This window comes from Eupeodes corollae, chromosome 3 (assembly GCF_945859685.1).
Source record: "Eupeodes corollae chromosome 3, idEupCoro1.1, whole genome shotgun sequence".
NCBI classification, from domain to species: Eukaryota; Metazoa; Arthropoda; class Insecta; order Diptera; family Syrphidae; genus Eupeodes; species Eupeodes corollae.
This window is the reverse complement of record NC_079149.1, coordinates 42,165,223-42,173,544: the sequence shown is the minus strand read 5'-3', so window position 1 is coordinate 42,173,544 and position 8,322 is coordinate 42,165,223.

The window sequence follows — 8,322 nt, the reverse complement described above, 5'->3', positions numbered from 1 at the left end:
GTACAAATGAAACTACCCACGACGAGCAACGGAGAGATGATGACTGAATGTTTTGTTTTTGTTGTTGTATTTTTCCAGTTTTAGTAAGAGATACAAAGATACATTACTAAGAGCGACGCGACGGAATGTAAGCAGGTATATCTGTAGATGGGAGCTCTATAACAGGTATCAGTGGGAAAATGACAGTGGGAGTTTTGGAGAGTTCTTTGGTTACCTGCCGGGAATAATTTAATGGAAAATATTGTAATGAGAAATGGAATAGATACGTTGTACCAACATTTGTGAAACTCGAGAAAATTCGTTACAATACAATTTAACGAAATAGAGTTGGTAAACAGTGAGTCAGGAAAATATTTATTGGAAAATAACAAAATTGATTTCATAGCCAATTTTTTGTTGAAAAGCGTTTTATTTATTTTTCGATTTAAAGTTTTTTACCCGTTCTTTTATTTTTGTTTAGTTTTCAACTCTGGTTTTTATAATAGGTTTAAATTGCCCGAAATATGAATTTTTTAATAATATTTAGGATTTTCACTAAAGTTTGTCAATTTCGTATATTATGTCCCTTTTTTAACTTCCCATAGGAAGTTATTGTACCTAATGGGTCAGATTTGTCAAATTAAAAATGTTGACATTTCTCGACGTCTCAAGGTCCCTAGAGTCGAAATAAAACATTGTTAGAAAGATGTCTGTGCGTGCGTGTGTACGTACGTTTGTACGCCCGTACGTTCGCGACGTTTTTTTCGTCGTCAATAGCTCAAGAACCAGAAGGGACTTCAAATACATTTTTTATACAGATAATAAAGCAGAAAGATGCAGAAAGGGATCTAAAGAAAATTGTGTAGGTGGTTTTTTTACCATAGAAGTTTAAAAAAAGGTGAAAATGTTGGTTAACGTCTCATGAACCAATGACGCTAGAGACTTGAATTAAAGTTTGTATTATAGATTGTAACGTTATACCAAACAAATATATTTTTGGAAAAAAATCCAATAAACGGTTTTTTTATACCTACATCAAAAAAACTGAAAAAAAAAGTTTGTCACCTCAAAAATTTTACTACTAAAATATGATTTCATCTCCAAAACAATTTTGCGCAACGAAGAATAATGTTTTTGACATCTGATAAAATTTTGAAAAAAAATATAATTGACAGTTTTTTTTACATTACTCAAAGTTGGTAAAAACTGAATTTCGACTTCTTTCTTTCGAAAACTTAAAATAAAATTAAACAAAAGGTGTTAAAAATTAATTTTCGACTCAAATATCTTTCTAAAAATTTAAGATTATGGCTTTCAACTAATTTTAAATTCTAAGAAATATTAATTCCAACATTCCGAAAAATTTTAAGAAAAATTAAATTGAAGTTTTTTTTACAAAAAATAAAAACTTAAAGGAAAATTTAACAAAAGTTCGGAAAAACTGATTTTCGACTCTAACATCTTTTCAAAACCTTGAGATATTGGCCTGAAACTTCTTTTATCTTTTAAAAAATATTGTTTTCAGCATTCAGTAAAATTTTGAGAAAAATGGAATTGACAGTTTTTTTTACAAAAAAATAAAAACAAACAAAAAAATTAATAAAAGTTGCTAAAAATTGATTTTCGACTCAAATATCTTTCCAAAACTTTGAAATATTGGCTTTAAATTACTTTTATCTTTTGAAAAATATTTTTTCATCATTCAGTAAAATTTTGAGAAAAATAAAATTGACAGTTTTTTTACAAAAAGTAAAAACCTAACAAAAAAATACTAAAACTTGGTAAAAATTTACTTTCGGCTCAAATAGGTTTTAAAAATTAAAAATATTGTCTTCAAACTTTTTTTTCAGAAAATATTGTTTTCGATATTCAGAATTTTTTTTTTATAAAACTCCAATAGTCCGTTTTTTCATAAAAAATAAAATCTACAAGAAATAGTACGCAAATTTGGTAAAAATTAATGTTCGGTTCTTGATATTAATTTCATTCATCCAATTTGTAAAAATTTAGGAAATTGGTAAAAATTTGTTCTCGACTAAAAATCTGTTAAACAAAACAAGGTTTTCGAAGTAAACTATTTCTTTATATGAAAAATATTGTTGGTAATTTTAAAATTTTTAAGAAAAATTCAACTGACAACTTTTTTTTACCAAAACACGTAAGACTATAAACATTTTAAGCAAGAAAAATCGACAGACGGGATGGGAAGTTATAAGTGTGGTTCGCATCCTAGCCTCTTTTTAATTTTTGGCTATCGTTGATATTTCAAAAAGTTTTTCAAAGTATTAATAGTAACATTTTCTGTAAGATAAACAAATGTTTGAAGTCAAATCTTTCTTTTTTCATACCCTTTCAAGATACTTAAGTCAAAAACCTTTTTTTGTCACTTTTTAGTTGTTTTCCACATACATTTGTCGATTGGATTTTTTTCTAAAATATCAATTGTAATTAATGTTTTGCATATAATAAAATAAATTTTTAGAAGCATTTTTTGAAAGTTCTTATTACTTATAAGAAAAAATGTCTATTCAAATTTTATAAAAAAAAAACTTAATTTAACAATAATATTCTGAATAGAATGGAATAATTTTAAAGTAAATAGCTTTATTAACTCCTGAGATATTCGAGTAGAAAATCAGTTTTTAACATAAATAAAATATAATAAAAAGTCAATTAAATATTTTCAATTATTTTTAAAAAAGTTAGAAACAATGTTTTTTTACAAGATATAATTTTAACAAGATATTCGAGACGATAATCAATTCTTACCAACTTTTAATAGTATTTCTAACAAAATTTTTTTGTTTGTAAAAAAAGTTATCACTTCTGTTTTTCTAAACATTTTTTTCTTTTTTTGTTATTCTTCGCATTAAATTATTTTGGAGTTAATGTCATTTTTTCTTCACAAATATTCAAAGTGAAAAATATTTTTTGTTAGTTTTTGATTTATATTTATACGTAACAATGTTAAATATTAAATGTTATTTAAGTTGTTAATGTTATTTGTTTGACACAGTTTTTAAGTCAATAAGATTTTTCACTTAAAAAAAAACACCTCTCTCCTCTTTCTTCATCTTTTAATGTTATCTGTATAACAAACATTAGTTTGAAGTCGTTATCTCCACTTGAGATATAGCTGGTAAACCGAACGCACAAGCGTGCCGACAACTTTCTAAAAACTATCGATTTATGTTCTAGAGTTTGAAACGTAGAGAAATTTAAAAATTTTCAATTCGACAAATCGGACAAAATTCAATATCTTTCTACGGGTAGTTAAAATCAAGAAAAAGTTTTCAAAAGCCCTTTAAATTTTATAATACTGTGTCATTAATTATTAAGAATTCAGTCGTTTTAAAGTATAGATCTATATTGTTTAGATTAGACTTACCTCAAAGTTTCATTTCAACATTAATTTTGACGAAAAAATTAATTTGGAATCAACTTTACCCATTCACCCCTCCCCCTTCAAGGAAGTGTCAAGGACGTTCAAACTAAGCTCTCTCTCTTCTACAGAGTTCTTATCAATAAACAATTCTTATATCAAATAAGAAAACTTAAACTATTTAATACCTTTTTAACTTTAAGAACATAATAATTGCTTCATATAAAAATCTCGATTAAAAATCTAAATAAATTAAGTTTAAACATTCTTTAAAAGAAAAACAAATGTTTAAGCTTTCTATCGAACCTTTAGAACACCTTCAGATTTCTTATAATAAACTTTCTTTGAAAAAATGTGTTAAGCTTTACTTAACTTTATTGTTATCAACGTTGGGGAAAAAATTCTAATTTTAACAACAAGTAATTAATAACTTCAATTTTTTATTAAAATTACACATAATTGAAAAACAAAAATTAATAATTTCACCTTTTAGATCATTACAATTGTTTTTTTTTTTAAACTATTTAATAAATTAACATTAAAAACAAGAGACTAATAAATTAAAAAGACAAACATAAATTATCACAGTGTAGCTGAGGTACTTATTTTATTGCTAATGCCAATAAATGAATTGAAAGTAATTGACACTTTTCAATTACATGTTTAGTTCATTAATTTATTAATAAGTCGAACAACCCTTTTCGTCAGTATCGGACAGCGCTAAACCACCGTCAAAGCAGCTTAAAAAGGTATTAATCTACTACCAAAACGTAAATGCACTTCGGACTTTACAAATACATTAACAATCTTCCTCACGATATCATAATATTGACGGAAACATGGCTCAACAACTCTATCTCGGACTCGGAGCTTTTTGACTCCTCTAATCAAGTCCTTAGACGTGATCATAATAACTCAGACGATTCAATCACCCGTTGGTGGCGGAATTCTTGTCGCTATCAACAATACTCTCACTGGTTACCTGATTAACGACTTTCGATCAACAGACATCGAAATATCATGCTTAAAAATTAAAATGGCAATAGGGCATTTATTTATTGTACCAGCATATATATCTCCAAGCTGCAAGATCAAGGTTTATGAAAAACTAAACAACTGTATAGAAAGTATTTATATCCTCTTGGAGCCTGAAGACGAAGTACTGGTTGATGGTGTTTTTAATTTACCCAATCTCGATTGGATTTAAATTGTCGACGATGACTTCTAAGTTCCAATAAACGCGATATCTTCAAACGAGTTTTTATTAATAGATGGTATGTCTTAATGTGGCTTAAGTCAACTGAACGGTGTGAAGAACCGTTCTGGAAAAACGCTCGATCTGGTGTTTTTCTCCAAAACCATATGCTCAAAATTGTGAACGAAGATCGCCATCATCCTGCATTAGACATAGCACTTTATTTAAACATGGCTTCACCTCATATGCTATCTAATCGTTTGCTGATGTTTTTGATGGTGGTTCTGCTGCTGTTGCTAATATTGCTGCTGATGATGTTGCTGTGGTTCCTGATGCTGCTGATGCTGTTGCCGATTATTCTGTTGCCGATTGTGCTGTTCCTGTTTCTGATGCTGTTGTGCATGCCGTTAATGCGCATGTTAATTCTAAAGATGCCGCAGATGTCATATCTTTTGCTGATGCTGTTAATGTTTTACTGCCGCTGCTGTTGCTAATACAAATTCAACTTTACCATTTAATCTTGCCTCTGGAAGTAGACTTGCTGCTACAAAAGGTATCCGTAAAACGAAAAAAGTTATTTCGGGCACAAGCGTACAAAATACGGAATTTGTTGTCTACAACAATTTGAAATGGTTTCACTTGTCAAAATTTACGCCGTCCACGACGACTGAATCCATAACTAAATACTTATCGACCAGCTTGAATGTGAATGAATCCGTTTTTAAATGCTTCAAGCTAATAAAGAAAGGAAATGAAGAAAATCTTAAATTCATTTCATTTAAAATTGGAATTCCTGTAGAATATGTACAATCTGTGTTCAGTTCTTCTTTTTGGCAATATGGAATTAAGATTCGTGAATTTGATTTCATTCCAAAAAACCTGTCAGGGATGGAGAATCAAAGAGCTATCCACTAAGTCAAGCTTCTCCATCAAATGCTGCAAATGCTAATTCTTTTAAGATTTGTTATCACAATGCCAGTGGAATTCGAACAAAAGTGCCTGCTTTATTTCTTGCGTCAAGTCATGTTGATTATGTCATCATTATTATTGTTGAAACATGGCTATGGAGCGGAATCCTAGACACAGAGATATTTGACAACTCATACATGGTCTTCCGAAAGGACCGCTGTAACTCTGCAGAGGATCGTGGATTTGGTGTAATAGCTGCTGTCCGCTCTTGTATATCGTGCAAACTAGTGACTCTCCCCATCACAGATGTTGAACAAATTTGTTTTTCAATTAATCTTGAGCCAGGTATTTTTATGTATTTTATAATTAGTTATATTCCGCCCCAAAAGATGTAAATTGGTCTTACTCTGTTGCGGATAGTATGCTTATACCTAGTAATTTAAAAAGAGATATTGAAATTTCCTTTATTGATCACCTGTATGCTCTCAATTTATATCAAGTAAATAGAATTGTAAATGATTTATTCAAAATTTTAGATTTAGTATTTGTTCATCATGATGAATTTAAGGCATCAGTTAATCAAATAGTTCCTTTATTATTGTTAAACAATTCGATACATTATAAAGAACTATATACTGATGTTCATAAAACTCTGGAGCTTTTTGCTCAGTTTTTTGAATCGGTGTATTCTAATTTCAATCCAAACTTTCCTCAACCTCCTCGAAACGGCCCTAAGGTTGATATTGGATCTATACATTTGGAATACTCTGATGTTTAAAGCGCACTTAACTCTCTTAAGCCAAATTCGAATCCAGGCATCCCTGCCATAATATTAAAAAGATGTTCTAAGTCTCTTTGTGCACCGTTGCTTACAATTTTTGAACTTTTTTTGTCATCTGGGATATTTTTAGATGAATGGAAATCTTCTTTCCTAATCCCCATTTTTTAATCGGGTTCTAAAAATAATATTGAAAATTATAGGGGGATTTGCAAGTTGTCCGCAATTCCGAAGATTTTTGAAAGTTTAGTCAAAAACAAACTTGATTTTCTTGTGAAAGAACATATAAATAGTGTTCAACATGGGTATCTTTCGGGTAGGTCAACTATAACAAACTTGACATGTTTCTCATCGATTGTTGTTGATGCTATCGAAATTAGAGGTCAAGTGATGCTGTATATACTGATTTTAGCAAAGCTTTTGATTCGGTAAACCACAGCATATTGCTGCTTAAACTAGATGCTTTTGGAATCCATTCAGTCTTACTGAAATGGATTTCTTCATTTCTAACTGGCAGGGTTCAAAAAGTAAAGATTCAGGAATATACTTCAAGATCAATCAAGTGTACGTCTGGTGTTCCTCAGGGTAGTCACCTTGGCCCATTGTTATTTATATTATTCATTGATGATATTGTCAACTATGTCAACTTTAGCAAATGTCTTATATATGCTGATGATCTCAAATTATTTTCAAAAGTAACTTGTGCAGATGACTGTCTCAAGCTGCAAAAGGATCTGGATAATTTATCTCACTGGTGTAACTTAAACGGTTTAAATCTAAATATAAAAAAGTGCTTCATAATTTCCATCTCTCGAAAAATTCTTACTTATGAGTTTATCTATTCTCTTGATTCTAAGCCTCTTCAGAGAACATTAAAAGTGAAAGATTTGGGGGTTCTTTTTGACTCTAAATTTTCATTCTCTCTTCATATTGATGCGATTGTTGCTAAAGCTAACTCAATGGTAGGGCTCATTAAAAGGGATTCCGTTGATTTTTCCGACCCATACACCCTTGTATCATTATTTACTTCCCTGGTCAGGCCAAATCTTGAATACGCGGATGTTATCTGGAATCCTTGTCAACAAAATTTATCTGATAGAATACAGAAAGTTCAGAATCGCTTTACAAGATATGTATTTTACAAAATGCGCTGGAATTTCTATCCTTGTTCCCAAGCTTTGCAATCTCTGAGAGCCAGAAGAACAACTCACAATTTTGTTTTTTTGCTGCCACATAAGATGTCCAGAATTACTCTCAATTATATGTATATATGTATGCTTCAACGAGGCCACTGACTGAAAGATTTTGAGTCCAGACATAGAACCAACTACGGAAGTAACGAACCAATTTCAAGGTCAATTAGAGAGTTCAATAAAATTTATGATTATGTTGACTTATATCTCTCCAGAGAAAAATTTAAGAATGTATTATACTATTTATTCTTAAGATATTAAGTATTTGTTATTTATTGTTAAGTACATTTATAATATTTATTTTTTTACTGAAATGTAATCTGTTAATCTTTAAGGTCGTAGATGAAATAAATAATAAATAAATAACAACAAACTAGAATTCAACTTTAGTAGGTGTAATTTTGAAAACCTTTTTAACTTATTCTCTTTTTCTACAAAACGATTCCATTTAAAAAGACTCGAATAACTTGAGTGTTCCACCATGGTTTGATTCTCACGTTAAAACAAAAGAAACAAAGCTTGAATAAAGTATAATCAAACAAGAACTGATGATGATCATAGGACGTTCGTTATAATAAAACAACTTTTCACTAACTACTCTAACATCCTATATGATGACTACATTCGGAAAATTGAATTAGACCTTAAAAATAATCCTGACAGTTTTTGAAAATTTGTTAATCGTAAGAAGAAAACAAGTGGATACCCAAACTTAATGACTGATTCCACATCAAATAGTAATGAGCCGAGAATAATTGCATACATGTTTGCAAACTACTTTAAAGATGCTTTTGTAGATTAGCCCCCCTTTAATTCTATCAATTTCGTTATAAGTGAAGATACTGTCCTTAATAGTATCGTACAACTTGACGAATGTTTTAGTCCT